The following is a 22666-nucleotide window of genomic DNA, read 5'->3' as shown; positions in this document are numbered from 1 at the left end:
TTTTTTGTTGTAAATGTAAGGTATTTTAAATAGGAATTTTCCCTTATTTTAAATATTTATTACGTAAGAGTCAAATTAATACTTAGCTAAATCGCTTGTAATAAATCTTACGTAACGACATGTATACTTATTATATAATTTATTTCATTGTCTGTAATATGATATTCCAACTAGGTATATGTTTGAAACGGCAGTCTTTACTTCTTAAAACTCTGCTTCTTGAAAACATTTTTTATTTCAATACAATTAAGTCAAAAAATGAACGGAAGTATTAAAATTGGCAAAAAAATTCTTAGGCAACTGGCTGTCTGGCGCTATCAACTATCTGAAGTAAAATGTAGAGCCAGTGTGACTAAAATAGATTATGGTAATGTGCTTTTTTAAAGAGATTGAAAGTCATTGTTGATTAACTTCTCTTTGCGCCAAGTAACATAAACCGACCAAGTAACGAATTAGCTAAACCATCATATTTAAGAAACAAATTTATGACGTTTTGCAACCTTCTTATTTTGGCAAATATATTCCGACACACCCGGGCATGCATATTGCGAAGGGTGGTATTCCATCTGTCCAATCTTGGTCCAACGTGTATTTGCGTTTCACATTTTGCTTAATGAGAGAGTGAGACGCAATGCACATTGGACACTGATCTTGAACAGTGGAATACCACCCCAAGAGAAGAACTGAGTCTCTGGCTTGTCAGGAGGCCCCGGGATGTCATGAACATAAACCGACCAATTAACGAATTAGCTAAACCATCATATTTAAGAAACAAATTTATGACGTTTTGCAACCTTTTTATTTTGGCAAATATATTCCGACACACCCGGGCATGCATATTGTGAAGGGTGGTATTCCATCTGTCCAATCTTGGTCCAACGTGTATTTGTGTTTCACATTTTGCTTAATGAGAGAGTGAGACGCAATGCACGTTGGACACAGATCTTCAACAAGTGAAATACCACCCCAAGAGCAATGGCTTGTCAGGAGGCCCCGGGATGTCAGGCCTTTGCACATAGCATTACCGGCCCGGGCCCGTACCGTGCCCGCACCGTCGCACTCCCGAGCCCCGGTCATGACGTAATGCTTTCCATAGAAAACAACGCGCCGGAAGCTCCGGCCCGGTCACGCCCCGGTCTAACGTGAGTCATCCTTTACGCTTCGCTTGGCTCGTCTTGGCGGGGGCACTACCATGCCCCCAGATCCTTTACCGTCGTATTTTCACGGAAACACACGAACGTGTTACGTTCAGTCAGTCTCAGTAAAAGTACCTACTGAGGTTGACTGAAGTAGGATGACAAATACGTAAGTTTCCGAGATAATAACCTGTACAACGAACCTCTGTTAAAGTTTTGTTTAAGTCGCAACATAAGTACCAGCGAAGACCAGTTGACGACACATGACGTCACACACATACGTCACGGCTCCCCGTTCCGCGTACCTACATTTAGACTGCACCGTACAGCCGAAGCGGCTACATATATCAATTATTTTATATAGATATATCGAGTACCGCCTAAACGTTACTTGTACCTATTAGTTATTAAGTTAATTAAAAGAAGATTAGTACTACCCTGGAGTTCCTTCATTCTTCATCAGAAGAGCTTAATTGAGGAGTCATCATCATCATGTCAGCCGATAGACGTCCACTGCTGGACATATTATGCCTCCCCCAAGGCTCGCCACTCCGACCGATCCTGTGCCGCTCGCATCCACCGAATTCCCGCGACCTTCACCAGGTCGTCGCTCCATCTCGTTGGAGGCCTACCGGCAGTTCGTCTTCCGGTACGCGGACGCCACTCCAGAACCATCCGGCCCCACCGGCCATCAGTTCTGCGAGCAATGTGCCCCGCCCACTGCCACTTAAGGTTTGCAATTCTGCGAGATATGTCGGTGACCCTAGTTCTACTGCGGATATCATCATCACGCAGAGAAACCCCGAGCATAGCTCTCTCCATTGCCCTTTGCGTGGCCTTGAGCCTTCTTATGAGGCCCATCTTTAGCGCCCACGTCTCAGATCCGTATGTCATCACTGGCAACACACACTGGTCAAAGACTTTTGACTTAAGACACTGCGGCAATTTGGACGAAAAGATACTGTGGAGCTTCCCGAACGCTGCCCAATTGAGGAGTACATCGAACAATTATTTTATTATGTTTTGATCTGATTTTAATGTATTTGCTAACACTTAGCTATAACGATGGTACTAATAATATTGTATGGAATTTTGAACATTCCGAAACAGATATTTTATTTTATTTTAATTATCAACGTTTTATTAGATTTGCCTAACGTTTATGAATAACGTCAAAAAGTCTCCACTTTCAGTGACAGGGTCACCTCTAGTTATTGTACTCACACGGGGTAACTACAGGGCACAGGGCCCCACTTAGCCCTACGTATTAAAGGGGCCCCAATTTGTTTGACAGGCCGTGGGCGCAGACTCCTATTGTTCACATTCTATGAATTTGCTACGGACCTTTAGCTACACTAGTTACTTTAATAATGTTTACAAAATAGGTATGTTGACATGAATCGCGAATATATAAAATGTTGTTTTTACCATAGCAGGGAATATTAAAATGCTGAAAATCATATTTTGTAAGTGTAAATATGCTTAATAAATTAATTAAATATAATTAAAAGTATTTAAAGTAATGCCCAGCATCACGTGACTGCAAACGCAAATCGGAGCGCGTGACGTCACGGTGTGAGAAACACGCGCAGACAAGTTGTCCAACCTAGGCCGAGTTGCATAATAAACTATAACTAATATGAACTAATATTAGTTAAAGTTCCGCTTGTAATATTACTTGTAGTTTATTATGCAATACGGCCCTTGTGCTCCTCTGGCACTGACAGCAGTTTGTTCTGTAACGAGTACTATTATTTATTCTGTGCTTTAATGTCCAGCGACGGTCAAGACTCAAGTGTTGCTGTACAGTCGCCATCAGATATATTGGAGCGGCAGAGGTGCTCAAAAATATCTGAACACGCACCTAGCGCCTTGACAATATAGGGGTGTTCAGATATTTGTGAGCACCTTGGCCGCTCCGATATATCTGATGGCGACTGTACAACCGAGTTCACCAACATCTTTATAAGCCAACATTCCCAATCGTACATTGTGTCTTGTGTCACAGAATAAATAATAGTACTTGGTATAGAAGGTTCACTTTCTAACAAAACGTGTCTATTACGACAGATATGACTGTAGGTGGCGCAAGCGCGAGCAGCGGTGCGCGGCAACTACTATGGCTAGACACCAAAATTGGTGTGGGCCGCATGTACTTGTAGCGACGCGACGAAATCGCGGAGTGAGCCACGCCTGATTGTGTATTAAGGGCGGTAAACAATAATTTACCAGCGAGTGTCAATTTGAACGAGTGCATAATTCCTGTACCGTACCGCTAGTGACACACACAATGTTTTTCATCACACTTGTGAAGAAAAAAAGGGAAACAAATAAAACTTCTACCTAATTTCTTACGTTCATTACAGCCCTGGGTCGAAATTTAGGATTTACGGACCGCATCGCCTAACGTGTTAAATTACACGCGTCTAAGACACTGAAAATAAGGCCTTATATAAAAAAATCTAGCGGTAGTTGTTTTAAAGAAAAAGGATGCAAATATATTATAAACAGACCTTAGACCCTTCAGCTCTAATACGCTTCCACAAAATGTTCCACTATCTTCGCTTTCGGCCATAGGGAAATAGTACTGGAGAAATTACATACAGTTTCACGATGGTGTTCTTCTAGACTAGATTGACCATAATTTCAAGAGAAAGAATCCAATACCCATGAAACTTACCTTACTTTCAGTTTAATTTTTTGTTTACTTTTAATACATGTTCAAAACTTTGTCTAGATTTTTCATAAAAATCCTAGTTTTTTTTTTAAATAGGTGCATACATACATATACCGGAAAGCATATTACGATATTTTGTTGTGTTGTATTCTAGTTCTTATACAATACTAGAATCATGAATAGCATGATATAAGTTAAATTAAAAACATCAGCTATTACAAATTACTTATGTCCAATACTTAAACAACAACAGCAAGGCAACATATCAGCGACAGTGAAATTTTACTATAAATTCACTTACCCGCGACTTCATCTGCGAGGAATGATGATTTCCGTAATAAAAACTTTCCTGGTCCTTCCTTGGGGCTCAAACTATCTCATTACTTACCTAATTATATCAAAATCGTTTAGCGGTTTTGTCGTATTTACCTTTGGGTACCTTAATTTTTAAACAAATCTGCTTTTAAATCCATACTTTTTTTGCACCCCCAAAATGGTCCACTCCATAAATTTCCACCCCATTTTTTACACTCCTTGAGTGATTTCGGGGATAAAAATTATTCTATATCCTTCCCCACAGCTTAAACTATCCCTATACCAAGTTTCATCTAAATCGGTTCAGCGGTTATTGATTCCCCCCATTTTCACCCCCTTAAGGGGTGAGTTCTGGGATAAAAAGTATCCTATGTCCTTCCCCGGGACTCAAACTATCTGTATACCAAATTTCAACAATCGGTTTAGCGGTTTAAGCGTGAAGAGGTAACAGACAGACATACACACTTTCGCATTTATAATATTAGTATGGATTGTTAGGGAGTATTTGGATAAAACAATTATTTTTAAGGAAAAAAAGATGAATGCATATTTCATTTTGTGAAAATCACATTTTCTAAATATCCACCTTCGCTGTGTACGCACTCCCAAACTTTTCATCATATTCCGAAATTAATGTAAAACTTACGCCTTGTTACTTGGTACTTTAGTGATAAAACTTACTTTAGTGAAATTCCTTAAGAACGATACGCCTCAACATATATACCTACACAACTTGAGCGTAACACACTGGTATCCCTCACTACTCTCAGGATTCTTCTTTAGAATCCCTCGCTACTCTCGGACTTCTATTATAGAATCCTTCGCTTCGTTTAGGATTCAATGTACGCTCTCGCCGAAAATATGTCATTTTACTCCCTTGTGACACAATCTACTATGAAAGTAAATCGAAAATCTAACGCTGGACATGTGGATATCCAGGTATGTTTAGACTAGGAGGGGTCCTCAACCTTGTATGTAGCACAAACTTTTCACTCATTTTTAATTTTATTGCGTATTTGCAAAAAAGGGGTTTGGCATTTTGTGGTTGTTTTCAATAATTTATTTTAGCACAAAACAATAAAGCAGCAATATAATGCACCGTATAACCGAATATTATGTACCTCCGTCCGGGTATTTATTTAAAAGGTTTCCTTGATTTGACGTGTATTTAAGCTATTTTGCCAATATTAATTGCAAGTCTAACTGAACGAGCTTTAAAAAAGTTACGTACTGGTTGAAAGCTCGGCTGCAATCAATCTGATTTGTATTATGTTTAGTTAGTAAAGGTAAACTAGTTTTAGCCAATGCCAGGCGTGAACTGAACGCAACGAACTAGAACTAAGTAATTTAGAATTCGGACGAGCTCAAAAATTACCCCACCTGTATGCTGCGAGCAACTCAACTGTAAGTACTGCGCGTAGCTTAACAACATTAAATGAGGAGTGTCTTTACAAAAGGGTTTATTTCTCTATGAAAACCATACAAAAATAAGCTTTGTGAAAAGACGCACAAGGCTTATTTTTGGTTTTCATAGAGAAATAAACCCTTTTGAAAAGACTCCTTAAATACAGTTAGTAATAACGCGCAAGAAGTTTGTTATTTAGAATTTAAAGCCAATCAATACTTTTAGTGATCAATCACAACTTTTTTATAGCGGGAAATTGTGTATGGATGTAATCTTCAAAGCTGTAAAAGTTTTGGACAACGGATAACTGTCAATAGGGTTGCCACCCATACTATAATATATAGTATCGTACTATATTTTAGTCACTTGTACTATATATTATACAAAAACAATATAGTACGAAAAATACTATATTTTCATCACTCAAGAATAGGGTATACAAATGTCACCGATATCGCATCGTATGCGACTTGGATTTTTAATTCGTCTCAAATCGGCGTCTTATTTTTTTTTCAAATTTACTAGTGAATACTATATTTTTTCAATATTTTGACAAAAATACTATATGTGTATAGAAAAAAGGTGGCAAACCTAACTATCAGTGATACGTGTGTAGATAAGTTTCACTCACGTGGACTGTTTTTTGAAATCAAACATGAGGGTACTAAGAGATTCGTCTATATATTTATATTCGGTCGCTGCGCACAAGTAACGTTTGTTGGCAAAGAAAGGAAAACGAGTTGGACTAGCGCACGAAGGGTCCCGTACTAATACGCAAAAAAACAGCAAAAAAATCACGTTTGTTGTATGGGAGCCCCGCTTAAATATTAATTTTATACTGTTTTTAGTATTTGTGAAAATTTAAACTGTCTAGCTATCACGGTTCATGAGATACAGCATGATGACAGACGGACAGACAGCGGAGTCTTAGTACGGAACCCTAAAAAGTTGGAAATTGGAAATACCTGGGGCCGATAACATAATAATTAATAATAACTTATAAGATTATGCAATCGGCTCCAGCTTTGAAGAATCTTTATGGTGGCGCCATCTACATTTACTTGCTGTAGTTTGGTTTTTGTATGTTAATAACAGATGGTGCTTTAAGTTCTTGGTATTCATGTTAGAGTTCAACGCTTCTGGAGTGATATTGTAGTGTGTACTGTGACTCATAGATGTCACTTGTATTGTAACAACCTAAAATAATCATAGGCACAGATGGGAATAATATAAATGGGCGCTTACATTTACAGTACATATGGTGCTACTTTCTCGCACTTTTCGTGCATATGTCGAAATGGTGTGTAAGTCTGATCCTCGTAAATTGGATCGAAACATATCGAGCTATTCGACCTAATAATTGGTACGTGAGTGACCCATTTTAAAATAATTTCATATGTCGAAAGGGGGTGTGTAATTTTGCAAATGAGGTCTTTAGATGCACGACAGCCGTAGGCTGGAATGCATTAAAGACTCGAATTTGCAATATTATTACCCCCGGAGTTACACACAATGTTTTTCATCACACTTATGAAGAAAAAACTAAATTTTAAGCAAAATAATTCTTAAATACAGTGACATTTCAAACATTCGTCCGCCATTTAGAAATTTCTTGGCAGTTTAGGCATCGGAGGCACAGACCCATCGGCATTCAGCCACAATTGAAAATCCTGTAAAAATATTCTAATGCAGCGATTTTGATAGCACACGCAGTGCAAGTGTTATTTTAAATGTCAAACTTCTATGAAATTAGGACGTATAAATAACACTTGCACTGCGTGCGCTATGAAAATCGTTGCAGTTTTCTTGGTCTAACCAAAGATAGATATAACTCGTCTAACTCTATTAAATTAACAAATTGTTGCCATGTTTAAGCATTTTACGTCAAAAATGTGACAGTTAATAATTGTAATACTGTGACAGTTACGTACAATTTCTTTATGGATGGTATGGTGGTCTCTTATGGCAGAATTGTTGCAAAAGTGACCACTTTCAGCTTTAAATAATAGATCCTAATCTCTCCGGTGGCGCTAGTTAGGCTCTGGGACATGAGTATAACATGAACCATATAAGGCAACAAATAACCCGACCAAATTACGTAGGTTGTTTTTGGTAGTATTTCGGTCAAAGATAGATATAACTCCGTAATAGATGGATACAGTCTAAGGAAAAAACGTGCCTCGCAAATCAAGAAAATTTGATTCTCGTTCAGAGGGCGCTACTAGTTTTGGCCAACTGTCGTATAGATGGCGTTGACGGTTTCGTTTGTTATTTAACAATTTTAACGCATATCAGTGACAGAACATGGGTCAAAATCATAAAAATAATTAATGAAAATAAAAAATCATTTATCTATATTTAAAGACATTTTATCGTATTTTTATAAATCTTCATTTTTAGTTTTAAAGTGTGTCGACAGATGGCAGTGAATTTACTGGGGTTACAAAATTTACTATGACAGTACCGCTCTAGTATAAGTTACTCTATGATTTCGGTGTATGGTGGCGCCGCCTAATTACTGTTTTTTGATGGACACTTTTCATACATAGAGATTTAGCTCCTTTATATAGTCTCCATGATTATGGTACCATCGAGCTGCTGATGATGCTGAGGAGGTGGCGATTAGAACTCTGTAATGAAACAACGCAACCTAATTTTGTTTCGGGTATTTAGAATTGTCTCGTGAGTAAAGTACAGTCAGCAATAAAAGCTTGTAGCAAAAATGTAATTTTCGCCAAAAACTTATTTTTCACCTTCGTTGTATAAAAAAAACCGGCCAAGTGCGAGTCGGACTCGCGCACTAAGGGTTCCGTACCACTACGCAAAAAACTGCACAAAAATCACGTTTGTTGTATGGGAGCCCCACTTAAATATTTATTTTACTCTGTTTTATTAATTGTTATTATAGCGGCAACAGAAATACATCATCTGTGAAAATTTCAACTGTCTAGCTATCACGGTTCATGAGATACAGCCTGGTGACAGACTGATGGACAGACAGACAGACAGACAGACAGCGGAGTCTTAGTTATAGGGCCCCGTTTTTACCCTTTGGATACGGAACCCTAAAAAGGAACAGGAATAAGGATATACGAATAACACAACACAGATGTATTTTTCGACATTTTTATAACAAGTAGTCCCAATAAAATTTTACAAGTTCTTTTTGTACAAGAATGGAGTAACCTCCGTGACAAACGAAAATTCAGATAATTTGTGGCATAACATTATTTGGGATAGTGCCTAAACGAAGATTCTAGCGAATGGGATATACAATATGTGGCCAAAGTGCGTTCCCGTGGGCGCACCGGACCGGACTTCGGACACAAGCATATACTAAGTGCTCGCTACCCACCATTGTTGGAAAAACTATTCTATTTCTAGGGTACTTAAGCCAGAGCGGCGCCTAATAAAGAACACAAGCCCAAGAAATTTCATACATTTACTTGCCTGTTCCTATCTCTATCGCACGCGCATAATTATATCCCTGTCCCGATCGCACAGTGTCACTGACTGCCGCCAACATGAGCGCCAGCAATATAATTACGCGCGTGAGATAGATAAAGATAAGAACAGGCGGGTGTATGTACAAAATTCCTCGTGATAAGCGTCCTTTCTTTAAACAAATGACAGTGACAACCATAGTCCCGTTGTTCGGGGGGTAAAACGTACTAGTGCTAGTGATTAATTAAATAACTCAAGAGGCATCGATATCGATAATAAGCAATTAAATCATAATAACATGTCTCATCCGTGTAGTAAACAATGTGACGTTCTCAATCAAAAGGTACCACTTTGTCGCTTACAATGAAGACTATATTTGCTTGTCTCTATACAAACAACGTGGTACCTTTTGATTAAGAACGTCACATATTAAAGTGTTAGTTCCTTTATTAATATTATCTATTTGCAAACCAGACCTCTTTGATTTATTTTTATTGCAAATGTAAAAATCTGACCTCTGACATTGACTCTAGTCATTCTGCTTATAAGTAAAATGGCATCGAATAATAATTCAGTACATTTATAGTTAAAGCTATTATAATGTTTAAAAATTACATAATTGTCTTACGTCCCAGGTAGCATTTACACGTCATTATGACGTCAGCGACTTTATAATGACGTCATTATGACGTCGCTGACGTCACTTTGCCACCTGGGGTCATAATATTATCGATATCGACTTACAGTAAGTTTCACTTGTTAATAAATAATAGTACTACCGTACAGAAACTTCCTACAAAAAAGAAAACTAAAAAAGGTATCAGAATGATGCGACGACAAGATAGTCACATCATTCATTAGATTGGCACTATTGATTGTCACTTGGCTATGGCAGAATTGTCGCTCTCACCTTGTCGAATAGGGTATGCCAGTCACTGGCCTTAATCTAAAATCCATTATAGACTTGCACCAATGCCAGAACTTAGGTCTGTTAAAATTGTAATTTACATGTTTTTTGTTTATAACCTTATAAATGGAGTTCATTCAAAGTGGTACAGATTTGCGACTAGGTCCAATGTATGGCGGTAAAGCCCGTCCAGACGGCATGATCAAATTGACAATATTGGCGTCAATCTCATCTAGCTAATAGATGAGATTGACGCCAATGGACGCTAGTCCAATACACAATTTCGTAGTGATTCGGCGAGCCATGTTCTTTAATTTTTTGCGTCCTGATTAAATTATTGACAATTTAATCAGATTGGGCGAAAAATTGCCATAGCTCGGTGCGTAAGCTCAAGGCACAAATCTAACAGATCTAAAGTCCAGTTTCAGTCAAACCGCCATGCCCTTTTGGCTGGCGCTTCGGTCATACCTTAAATCTAAACATCTTAACATTGAGCGCTTGTATTTAGAATATATTATACACTTATACAGTATAGTACGAATCACTTGATCACTCCTGCTCCTTAAAATATTATAATGGTAAATACCTGAACACCAAAAAGGAATAATGAAAAACTTAAAGTGTTATATCAAGCGACAAAAATAGAAAGTGATTATTTATTTTAGTTAAGCCGAGGAATCCGACATATCATTTTCTATGACGGCTGATCGGTGATCTTTCTTAGATGGTAAAAACATTTTCCGGTATAAATGAAGATACTCAAAGAATGTTACTCCGACTTTATTAGCCAAAAATCTTATTTTGTACTTCAAATTATTGTTTACGTGCTGATCCCACAAGTATATGGGGCATTTACTATGAAAAGGGACCTTATTGTCGATGGCGCTTACGTCGCACAGCATCGCGGCGTTGTATTTATATCGGAGCATCGTTTATAATGGCGTAAGCGCCATCGATAATGAGGTAAAAGAATTTTACCAATCACGACGCGCGACTAATTTTGTCTACTGAGATACTTACCAATTTTCATTAATTATTTAGGATTTATAGTAAAAAAAGTATTATTGTAGATGACTCGTAGAAAAAGTATTGTATACATTAGTGATACAATCAAGCTTTTCAAGCTCGTACCTTACTTAGGCAACCCAGCGTGCTTCGTTGCCTACACACGGTACTCGACAGAGAAGCTTATATCACGATTGTATAAAATACTATTAGCAACAGCCAAAAATTTTATCGACGCATTAGTTCTCATCAAAATGGTTTAGAGAGGGTAGTGATGTCAGATGGCTTATGGCACGGCGGGATGGTGATGGGATGGCCACGGTCTCGGTTTTTCGTCAGCACATCAAAGGCCAGCAATGGTGCGTACGCATCTACATGTGGGCCATTCCATAGTGCGTGCTCTCAACCATCGCATGGCCATCTCGCTGGGCCATCGTATAAAGGAGCCAAGCCAATACGTCCTTTCTCATTTCTCAAAGCAAAAAAAATCATCAAAAACACTACGTATCTAACATTTTGCAAAGATATTTCCGATAGACAAACGGTATCATTTTGTACTCTTCCCTTGTATTTTATATGTATACTAAGCATTGTCTGAAGATAACGACGTATTTACTGAAGATAGATTTGTTAATTTCGGAAAATACTATTCAAATTTCCTATTCTTACGCTATTTAATAATAATCGTTGCGTAGTAAAACTATTATAAGTACTAAGTTTACCTATCCTCTTAATTTAGCAAATCCAAATATCCCTAACAGCATTTATACGTCATTATGACGTCAGCGACGTCATTATGACGCCATAATTACGTCATTATGACGTCGCTGGCGTCACTTTGCTACCTGGGATGTTAAGGAGCGTAGATAGTTGAATGACGTTTTGGAGTATCTACAGTTTAGTTAAAGAGGACGGCACGCAAGACTCCTCGTATGGCACAGCCATAGACATAGTATATACAAGTAGTTATAGACGCGCCACCCGGCGACCGGGGGTAAGAGAAAGAATATTCATATAAAATTTGGGCAGCATAGGATTTTTTCTCTTTTACTCCTTTAGATATCGGTATTTCGCCATCGCCTCCTACCTATGATGCCACCCGGTCGGTGATAAGGACAAAGCATGGCACTATTTTCTTTTTCCTCTTATAGGAATCGCAATAAGACTATCTCTATCAAAGAGTGTCAGGCACAGCGGAGCCGGATGTTGCTGGTCTGCGGGTCGCGCCATTTTGTTTTTAAGATTATAATTATTGTATTTTTATGTTAGTCTGTAAAGTCCATGGGCTATCTGGCTTTCGTGGCCTGACAGTAAATTATTTTTCTTTTTTTTAGCATTGCCCATAAGGTTTTTTCTGCTAAACTACAGATACTAAACCAAACCGTCAAGATATTGTCACGTCAGTTCAATTATTAATTCTATTACATTGTGATAAAGTCAAAAGGAGTACACACTCGTTGGTTTGCGACTTATTTATTAAAAATGCTAGAAAAATGTGCCAAAAGACACAAGTACACAGCCAGTTCATGGTGTATTTTATTAGCTATCTACGCTCCTTGTGTGTTAAAAGCCTTATATTTTATGAATCAAAGACGACAGGTGTAAAATCTATGACAGACGTTTTACATTTGGAGTTTAATATAATTTTTTTCGGTTTCAACTCTATGTCTGATATCTAAATGATGTCATTTAGTTGTCATTCACGAGTGCATTTCGCTCGTACTTGTTCGTACATGTATTTATTATATTTGCGTGAGCGAGACACACGGGCGAATGAGACCAAAATTACATCATTTAGATTTGCCACACTGTCATTGCAAAAGCCGTGCAGAGTTAGCTTGGGCGCTTCTATTACATTCTGTTATATCTCCTGGCAAAAAGGAAAATTACACAACCTAGCTTTTCTACCTAATAAAAATATGCCTTGATTTTTAAATTGTCTCCGTAGAAGTTAACATTTAAAACCGTTTTATGCTGCTTTTGGGTTCCGTACCCAGGTAAAAACGGGACCCTGTTACTAAGACTCCACTGTCTATCTGTCCGTCTGTCTGTCACCAGCTCACCAGGCTGTATCTCATAAACTGTATTTCTGTTGTCGCTATAACAACAAATACTAAAAAGTACGGAACCCTCGGTGGGCGAATCCGACTCGCACTTGTCCTGCCTTTTATCTAATTTAGTCCCGGTCCCTCTAAGCTGTTTATGCATTTAAGATATTGATTAATACCTATATTTATAGATAGTATAATCATCTTTAGAATTTTTTTAAAGTCAAAAACATTTATCATTAATGTAAACACTTTTGGCCAATCTTGACTGGCTTGGCTGGTATTTTTCGAAGCCTAAAATATACTAAGACCAGGAATATATGATCACGCGCCATATTGCGGAATTTCATTGGAACTAAATTTTTCATACTAAACTGAACTGTCACCACATACATGAGAATAACAGCGCCCTCTTGACAATGATCATATATTTCTGGTCGGGCTTTACAAGTTTTACAAATAAAGTGGTTTTAACTTAAATACAACGAATTGACGAATTCGTACATTTTTTGTTACTACGCAACGATTTCCAAATTGATTCTTACTCTATAATAAATACGATTGAAAATCAAACGTTCACAACAATGATGGGCATCAAGACATTATATAGTACATTACAGACTAGACTAAGCCCTCCGACCAATACAATTTTAAAGCTGTACATTTCTTTTTTCCGCGATTTCTTCTACATCTGCAATATAACCCAGGTAGCATTTATACGTTATTATGACGTCAGACTTCATTATGACTTTATAATGACGTCATTATTACGTCATTATGACGTCGTGGACGTCACTTTGCTACCTGGGAATAATAGTATAATAATAAACCATCAATAGCATTTACTATTAGGTATAACTATCCACTTCACTTGGACGTCGCGGTAAAATCTCATTTAGATTTCGGTTTCCGCATTTACACATTTACTTAAATAACACAATTTAAACGGGTTAAATTGTTTTATTTGAATTAAAACAGATCATGTATCATAAAAAAATAAGATAAAGCCTTAAACTTTAGCTTAAGGCATCAAGTAAAATTATAATCAGAACAAATAATGCATGTACATACCAAAATTTATGAAGTTTCTATTTTCTAAAATAAGGTAAACAATTTATTAATTTTTGGCACTCAAAATTCTTGACAGTTAGATTAGTGTTATCCTTTGGACTTATCAAAAAGAGTGCCAGTAATTGAAACGTTTACCCCAAACATTAATTTAAATCAATAAGACAGGTAATAAGTGCATTTTGTTTTAGAAAAAGAAGTTCAACTTCTTTTCACAATCACATATTATGAGCAAATCTTTTTGGATGTATTTTTTTGACACTATGCCATTAGGCTTCCAAAAATATAAAGGTTTTGATATTTTTTATTTTTCATGTTTGGAAGCCCATGCCCACGCACAAACGTATAAACGCCGAACCACATGAAATGCGTAACAATGCATCACGGCTCAGTCCGCCTAAGATACGCGTGTTCACACTGGTTGTAAAGTATGGAATTATAAGACGAATGTCATATTGTACGCTTTACGATTCGGGCATGCAACATAAGCGCTGTGACCCTTGTCATATAATTTCATACTTAATAATCGAGACGCTTCTGTTGTGTATAGCCGTCAAAATACGATATATGGACTTAATCTTTGAAAAAACAACACACAGTCGTACGCAACATAAATCAACCAATGATCTCATATTTATGAATATTATACTTATCTTAATATTTAAATCATATTTTACAAATTATTATTAGTAATATATGTACATACAATATCATCTTAGAGATAACACGTCTTAACTCCGCTACTCACTCACTCTCACAGCTCTAAAATTGCATTGCTCGCGTCACGCTAAAATAAACTTTATTTACACACCCGAAGGTCCATTATAAATCTAGTTTAGAACTTATCGATTGAGATTTGCCACCAACTTAAACTTAATATTGTCCGTAGGTTAGAACGAGAACGCGGGCGCACGACTTCCCGAAAATCATTTGTCTCACTCAGTCCCCTCAAATGTATTCTTTAGACTTAAACTTGGCTTCGTTCCATCTATAATTGTTACTTGTTACTTATTTTATCTAAAAATAAAACAGAGAACTGAATTTTTATCGACTTTTTCTTTAACAGTTCAAAATTATTTTGATCTTCTGAAATTATAAGTGCCCTCCCCACTCGTGCGCGAATCGTGGCGCGAAGCCGCGAACGCGAGCGTGGAGTCTAGTTTGCTAATCAGCGAAATCGACTCCACACTCGCGTTCGCGCCGCGTAGTTTGGAGCGGGCTATAGATACGAACAAAAACATCTGCCGTAGGTAAATCTGATTTGTAAGACACTTTAAAGCGAGGTTTAGACTAGCAACAACTTGCATGCAATTCTCATTACATGGCGGTATCTGATAAATTTTGAATGCAGTTAACCTTAGTAGCCAGCAATGTAACGTAAATTGCATGCAAGTTTTGCTAGTCTAAACCTCGCTTTAGATTATAAAAGACTTAAGGGCCCACTAATTATCAGTCCGCCGGACGATATCGGCCTGTCAGTTAGAACAAAAAATTGTCAATTCCAAACAACTGACAGGCCGATAATTATATCGTCCGGCGGACTGGTAATCAGTGGACCCCTTTAATTGGCAAGATCGTTGTTAATTTTGCCCGGGGCAAATTGAACATAACGATTACATAGTAAGTGCTAGTTCATATTGCTCCTGTATTCTTCTAACCCCACCTGAACGTTTTAGAAAGCTGATGTTTAAACGTACTAGTATCATCTTACGCCCCTTTTTAAATTCGTTACAATATTTAATTCTTTCAAAAACAAGCACCGTCACCCAAGTCCCGCCCCGCGTTCAAGCACTAAACTAATTAAAATATAACTACAATTACATAAAAAAAACGTAATATCGAACTAAACTCTCAATACTTGTAAGTACATTAACATTAAAAATATTATTACTCATTTTAGAATATTGTTTTTATAAGACTAGGCAGTATCGTATTGCCTAAGCCTCGAGATATTATTTGAAATCACGGTGCTCCCCTAATTCTAGTTTGTTAGATATTACCATAAGAATAATCAATAATACCCACAGAAACGACATTACCGTCATCAAGCTTATTAATTAATAATCCTGATATATTTATGCGACATTTAGGCTCATATTACTCATATAGACGGTGCGAGAACTCGCATGATATAGTTGGTCAAACCAAATTGGCAGTAAATAAGAACAAAAAAACCATACTCATCCTTTTCTTTTATATGCTAGTACTAGTGTAAGACAAAGATAGTATGATTCTCTCAGTCTATGTTTGAAATCAGACAGTCCTTTGGCAAACTATAGTTTCTTTAGGTACATTGCGGTATTTAATCGGTCGGATGAATCGGATGTAACCTCAATAGTCCGCAATGTAACTATAGTCGCATGCGAGATCACGCGGCGTCTAAATTAGTCCTTACTGTAGCTACAACTTCTTTTTTAATAAGGTCAGATGGGCCAAGAGAAAGATAGTTTATTGTGCCCGGGGCAAAATAGACAGTTACAATTTACATGTGTCCTTTTACCTGGCATAGGGGCCTGTTTACACATTGAATAGTTTTTGGTGAGTTCTTTCAATTGTTACTATGTGCAAGTAACAAATGTTATGCTCGCCCTTAACAATAATCAATGTAACTGGCCCTAATATATATGGATATTGTCATTCCAGAACTTAGGGCAAAAATCGGATAAATCTAGTTTTGACAGTTTGTACACAAACACACTTGTTTGTCAATGGCACTAAACACGCAATCAGAGACAACGTGAAAACATGAAAATCCATAGACATAGTATATACAAGTAGTTATAGACGCGCCACCAAGCGACCGGAGGTAAGAGAAAGAATATTCATATAAAATTTGGGCAGTATAGCATTTATTTCTCTTTCATTCTTATAATTTTCGGTATTTCGCCATCGCCTCCTACCTATGATGCCACCCGGTCGGTGATAAGGACAAAGCATGGCACTATTTTCTCTCCCCTCTTATAGGAATCGCAATAAGACTATCTTTCTCTATCAAAGAGTGTCAGGCCCTTGTGAAAATCGAAATTTCGTTATTGCCTCTATATCGATAACGAAATTTCGACGTGTTTTTCGGTAGGCCCTCAGTATTCTTAGTCATGACAACTGGCAAATTAAAGCACGTGAAAGATATCGCCGATTTAATATTGCGTGATCTCGTGGATAAATTAATGTCGCTTCTGCGCGATATTCTTAGGTTATTTTATTTCATTATCGCATTTAGGTTGTGTGTGAGGCTGCCCTTAATATACTTTGGTGTGAGATGACTTTGGCTATAAGTGCTGTAATAATGGGAATCTAAATGCTTGTCTTTTTGTAATAAAAAAATAAAAACATAAGGGAGTGACAGTCAATCGCTAGGTGATGAATACGTAAAGGTATATTGCGCACTGAGCGAAGCGAGTAATATTGCTGCTTTAAGATCTTGAAAGAAATGAGCTATCACTCGTTAGGAACTTTCTTGGAGGCCTAAAGAAAACTTTTTTTTAAATAGAATTTTACGGTAACAGTTTTAAGTAACGGCCTAGCAGTCTACGTTGCGTTTGTGTGTGTAAATATGAACCACGCTCTTTAACTCTATAAAATAAGATCGTGTCAGATATTTTTGCGGCCGAGAGTAACATATTATTGCAGGTGACTGTACAGTCAAGGGCATAAATATATATACATTCCCAAAGTTTCAAAAATATGTGCGCGCGCTTGCACCTTAGACAATAAAGTCGTGTTCACATATTTTTGAGCCATTTGTCTGGATCGATATTTTTGCCTTCGACTGTACTTATATTAAACCAAGGAAAACGACAGTAACTAAAATTCAAAATCGATATAACTAAAAAAGTAATTTCATCATTCATATTATTCATCATTAATTCATATTATTTTCTGACTAAAATTTTACTCACCCGACTAAGTGATTTGTGTTGTTCACTATAAATCAACAATATGAAGAACAATTTGATAAAACGATATCAATTTCACAAAGTAAATTTGTCTATTTTTCGTATTTTTGGTAGGTATATGCATAAGTTTAACTCATACGGCTAAAATTTAAATTTAAACGTACTACGCTAGCGACCGACTGCTTGTTGCAAACTTAATTGGGTAAAGACTCAGGGTTCGTCACATACAACCATTACTCTAAGGACTTACATTTTATCTCTCATACATGCGAAGCTACGGTGGCGTACGACTCGTTGTATGAAATGTATCACTGCTTTTTTACAAATTTTAAACAAAAGCAATCTTTCTTTTTTTTACTCATTAGTGGTAATTTTTTAATAGTTTTTACTGGGAGACTCTTTTCTAATAAAAGAATAATGATTACATGTATATAAACATGAGTGGCCATTAAAAAAAATTTAGGTAAGACAAATCAACGAGTACTGATTTCAGAACCTATCTTTTTTCTTTTTGCAGACGGTATAATTTGCAAAATACTTTTACTGGTTTGAAAGTAGTAATGTTCACGCACGCTTTAATATTTCAGATAATCCTTAAACACATAATTGTGTTAACACATATTTCCCAGGTAGCATTTAGACGTCATTATGACGTCCGTTACGTATAAATGACGTCATTATGAGGTCACTTGTACGTCACTGCTACCTGGGTTTAAACGAAAGAGATCAAATCACACCGAGTCGTACATTCGCCGTGAAAACACACACATCCCTAAAGCCGATGTTATGTTTGGCAAAAGCCGATTTTGTGCCAAATTGTGCGACAAAAATTGTCTTTGCGCTTTTAAACTAGCCAACGAGGACTTGTACAGAACCCTCACGGGATCAGGGCACGCTCCTTCGTTGAACGGTCTATTCTAATGGTAACTACGTTTGGAAGAAGGGATTTCGTCTGTGTACTGGAGTTGACTCCAAAAAACTTATAAACCTTAAAACTATTGCTTCCAGCGAGGGCTCAGGTTATCTTATTGTTATATCGATTCATATGTATAGTGGTATATGCACAGCCTAAGCATCACTTCTCCTTCGACGACCACTCGCTGGTGAGTCGGTGTGATAAATTTATCAACATATCCATCGATACGTTTAGTCTCAAAGACAAAGAGTAAACGTAACGACAATTACGCAAGTTGGGTAAAGACTGGGCGCGTTTTTAGACCAAATGGCATTCGCGCCAATTGATATTGGTCGCCCAGGTATAAGTTACAGCTGTTTCTCTTTTCGGCATGTTTCTTCACACGCAAATCATAGAAAGTAATCATTAATTAGAATCTGTATGAATATAAAACAATTACAAAATATTTTTTGCGTGATTCAGCCTTTTGGTTTTACCTTAAAAATGCCAGCAGCGAATATAGTTTACTAATACATCCTTATAAAAATGTCAGAATAAGGGAGGGGGTTAGGGCCACTTGCGCATTCCAGGGTTAGTCAACTAACTCGGAGTTAACCGTTTATACAGTACAATTTAACCTTGTATACAAACGGTTAAATCCGAGTTGGCTAACCCTGGAACGCCCAAATGGCCTTAGTGTCTTCACCCAAGCTTACACATTAAGTAGATAAACCTATCACGCCTGACGATGCTCTTGCAATAACATTATGTTCGCAGTTGGCCAACAAAGATATTTGTCCTTTGGTTTTTACAGTCGGCAAAAGGGAATCATATTTTTTTTGTAAAGGATCTATTTTTTTTAATTAATTAGAACTCAAAAGCAACGTTTCATATCTAGTTTCTGGCAGAACAGTTACTTTTGATTTAGTCTTTTTTATAACTCCCTTAAATTTACATGTTGTGAAATTACAACTTATACAACTAAATTTCAAACTTAACACATGTCTTCTCATAACTTGAGTGTAAATAAAATGTATAATTAAACTGAAATCTTGACCACAAATATCTTTGCCAGTCTTACAATGTTTACTTCCCGACGAATAAACCTATTCGAGATTAACCCAGCCCCAAACGCCGCAAACCCTTCCCAAAACGAACCTCATTAATACGACTTTAGGTCCATATTCCAATAAGTGTGGCTTTGTGACCTTTGATACTGGTTCTTAAATGTTACAAATTAAATCGGTTTATTTCATATTGTCAAGTGTAACTTATTCTAGTGCCGTGGTTGTCCCCCACACGTATTTTATGGTTTTGTGAAGGAGACAGATTACGGAAACGGGCTGTCCACGGTGACCCACTGCGATTTCGGATTGTTTTTTTATTGTTATACAACCCGGACGACGTGTAAAAGGGCGTACAAGGTCTTTATTGCTATGGGTGCAGTCCTGATTAAAAACAGTAAGATATGTAGACGTGCGCGCCGAAATTTAGCGTCGTCGGCGTCTACACCAAAAATTGCCGCTCGTGCAGTGCAACAGAAGCATACGACGCGCCGCAATCGGCGCTGCAAAATAGGTACAGTCGGCGCTCACGTCTACTAGCCATTCTTATATATAAATTAGAATATTTGTAGAAGTCAGCGACCTCCGTGGGCCTAGCCCTTGCATACGCCCCTTGTACAGAACATGCTTCTATATCTCGATCGGCTCAGACCACATATCAGTAAAGTCACCTGTAATATGAATTGTTACAATAAATCAATTGTTTATCAAATATGGTCAGGCGTATTTAAGACACTGCATTCACAATTCCTTCAAACAATACGATTACTTTCTAAGAAAATATTTAAATGTCTCAATAAATGATATAAAAATGCGGTTATGACTATAGTCTTTGATTATTTGACTCACATTACAGGTGATATGAATGGACCAAATCCGATATGGGTCCCACGATTGTATGCGTACGGCGCTACGCCGATTTGGCGGTGACGCCGACCAGACAAAGTCTTAATTTGAATTGAGCAGTGTTCAGATGCGTGGACGAACAATTGACTACAACCCTGTGGTAATACTTAACCCCTTACTAATAAATATACCGATGTAGCATCACTTACCTCTATCACCATTGATTATTAAATACTAAATAGACGTGTAGTCTACGAAAAAATCGTGCTTCGGAATTGTGGCTTTCCATGCCTAAAGGGTCCTTTCCTTATATGCTCCATGTGTCTATGGACACTCCTCTGATGGAAAGCCACATTTGATAGCGAATGCAAATGCAACTATATGCATCCGTACAATATAACTACATATCATGGTAGCTCGGGTTGTCAAAAGTTGACATTTGAAAATTATGTTAAGTACTACTAAATAAAATGGCCCCGAATCTTCTTCGGCAGTCAAACTCGGGGTCGGGGCACGATTTTTTTCTTATACTTTTCACATCTTATACAAGCAATCAATCTTTTCCTATCGGTAATAATATTATTCTTCCATTTCTACTATCGGAGTAAAAATGAAATCTCGAAAGCCAATGTTTTATTTTTAAATTTTTGGTATTAGTCCCATAATAAAAGTAGTACAGTACATATTCACATTCACTATAACCACATTAGAATATTTAAGACGTCAGTATAAATTTAATCTTTTGATTAAATGACTTGCCATGGTACAAAAAATTTAATACATTGCAATTATTACGGTGACTCGTACCAATGACTTATTCGGAACTTATGTACGAAATATCATTTGATATTTACTAGCCGCTTTTCGGTGAAGGAAAACATCGTGAGGAAACCGGACTAATCCCAATAAGGTCTAGTTTACCCTCTGGGTTGGAAGGTCAGATGGCAGTCGCTTTCGTAAAAACTAGTGCCTACGCCAATTCTCGGGATTCGTTGCCAAGCGGACCCCAGGATCCCATGAGCCGTGGCAAAAGCCGGGACAACGCGAGGAAGATGCATGCAATTATTACGGTGGTTTACTGAGTTTATGAGAATTAGAAAAAATCCTGCCTAAAAGTGAAAAAAAAACCAAGTTACATGCGGCCGCCCCCAGTTCTGAGGTCTAGCCATAGTAATTGCTGCGCACCGCTACGGAACGGACGCCTGTTTGCGCATGCGCCACCTAGCGGTCATATATGTCGTAATAGACGCGTTTTGTTAGAGAGTGAATCTTCCCCAGGTAGCATTTATACGTCATTATGACGTCCGTTACGTCATTATGACGTATAAATGACGTCATTATGGCGTCATTATATCGTCGCTGACGTCACTTTGTTACCTAGGTCTGTACCTAGTACTATTATTTATTCTGTGCCTGAGCGCTAACCTACATTCTCGGCTCCACCAAAGTGCAGTGGTGTAGCGTGAACTAATCTAGCCGCAGGCGAAATCGCATCTGCGAGGCCCTTTTCTTTCACTGTGCCCAAAGGGGCCTCGCGCGAGGCCCTCTTGAGGCGCGAGGCCGTGAGCGACGGCCCACTTCGTCCACGCCTTGCTACGCCACTGCCAAAGTGAATGTTTCTTGAAACGTAAGCTCAGTTGCGCCCCGCCAAGTTTCCTAAATTGAAATATTCCTTCTCATTTCCAGATTTTCCTTCAATATAGATAGGGTAGTGATGCTACAAAAACCCTATTCTCATTCGACGGGACATCAAGTAACATTTTGAGCGAACATTTTAATTAATAAACCTGTGTCCCTAGTGAAAAAGGGTCACAAGGTACAATTCTCGCGCGGCTTAGACGTAAAAGGGCATGTTACGTGGACCACACCCTTTCCCAGGTAGCATTTATACGTCATAATGACATCGACATCATTATTACGTCATTATGACGTCGCTAACGTCACTTTGCTACTTGGGTTT

General features: G+C 37.7%; 1 protein-coding gene and 1 long non-coding RNA gene across 2 annotated transcripts in view; one reads left to right on the top strand and one right to left on the bottom strand.

Annotated features, from left to right (window-relative positions):
* Positions 1-10879: 10879 nt before the first annotated feature.
* LOC134754517 (uncharacterized) overlaps positions 10880-22666 on the top strand; it is a 197784-nt gene continuing 185997 nt past the window's right edge. The window contains exon 1 of the long non-coding RNA XR_010128923.1: positions 10880-10942. This is a non-coding gene — a long non-coding RNA (uncharacterized LOC134754517). The remainder of the gene's footprint in view (positions 10943-22666) is intronic.
* Positions 13258-22666, bottom strand: part of LOC134754341 (deformed epidermal autoregulatory factor 1) — a 209317-nt gene continuing 199908 nt past the window's right edge. Inside the window, exon 6 of the mRNA XM_063690620.1 lies at positions 13258-13411. The gene's annotated coding sequence lies outside the window, so the exon portion shown is untranslated. The remainder of the gene's footprint in view (positions 13412-22666) is intronic.

This window comes from Cydia strobilella, chromosome Z (genome assembly GCF_947568885.1).
Source record: "Cydia strobilella chromosome Z, ilCydStro3.1, whole genome shotgun sequence".
Taxonomy (NCBI): Eukaryota; Metazoa; Arthropoda; class Insecta; order Lepidoptera; family Tortricidae; genus Cydia; species Cydia strobilella.
This window is presented reverse-complemented; position numbering and strand designations above follow the sequence as displayed.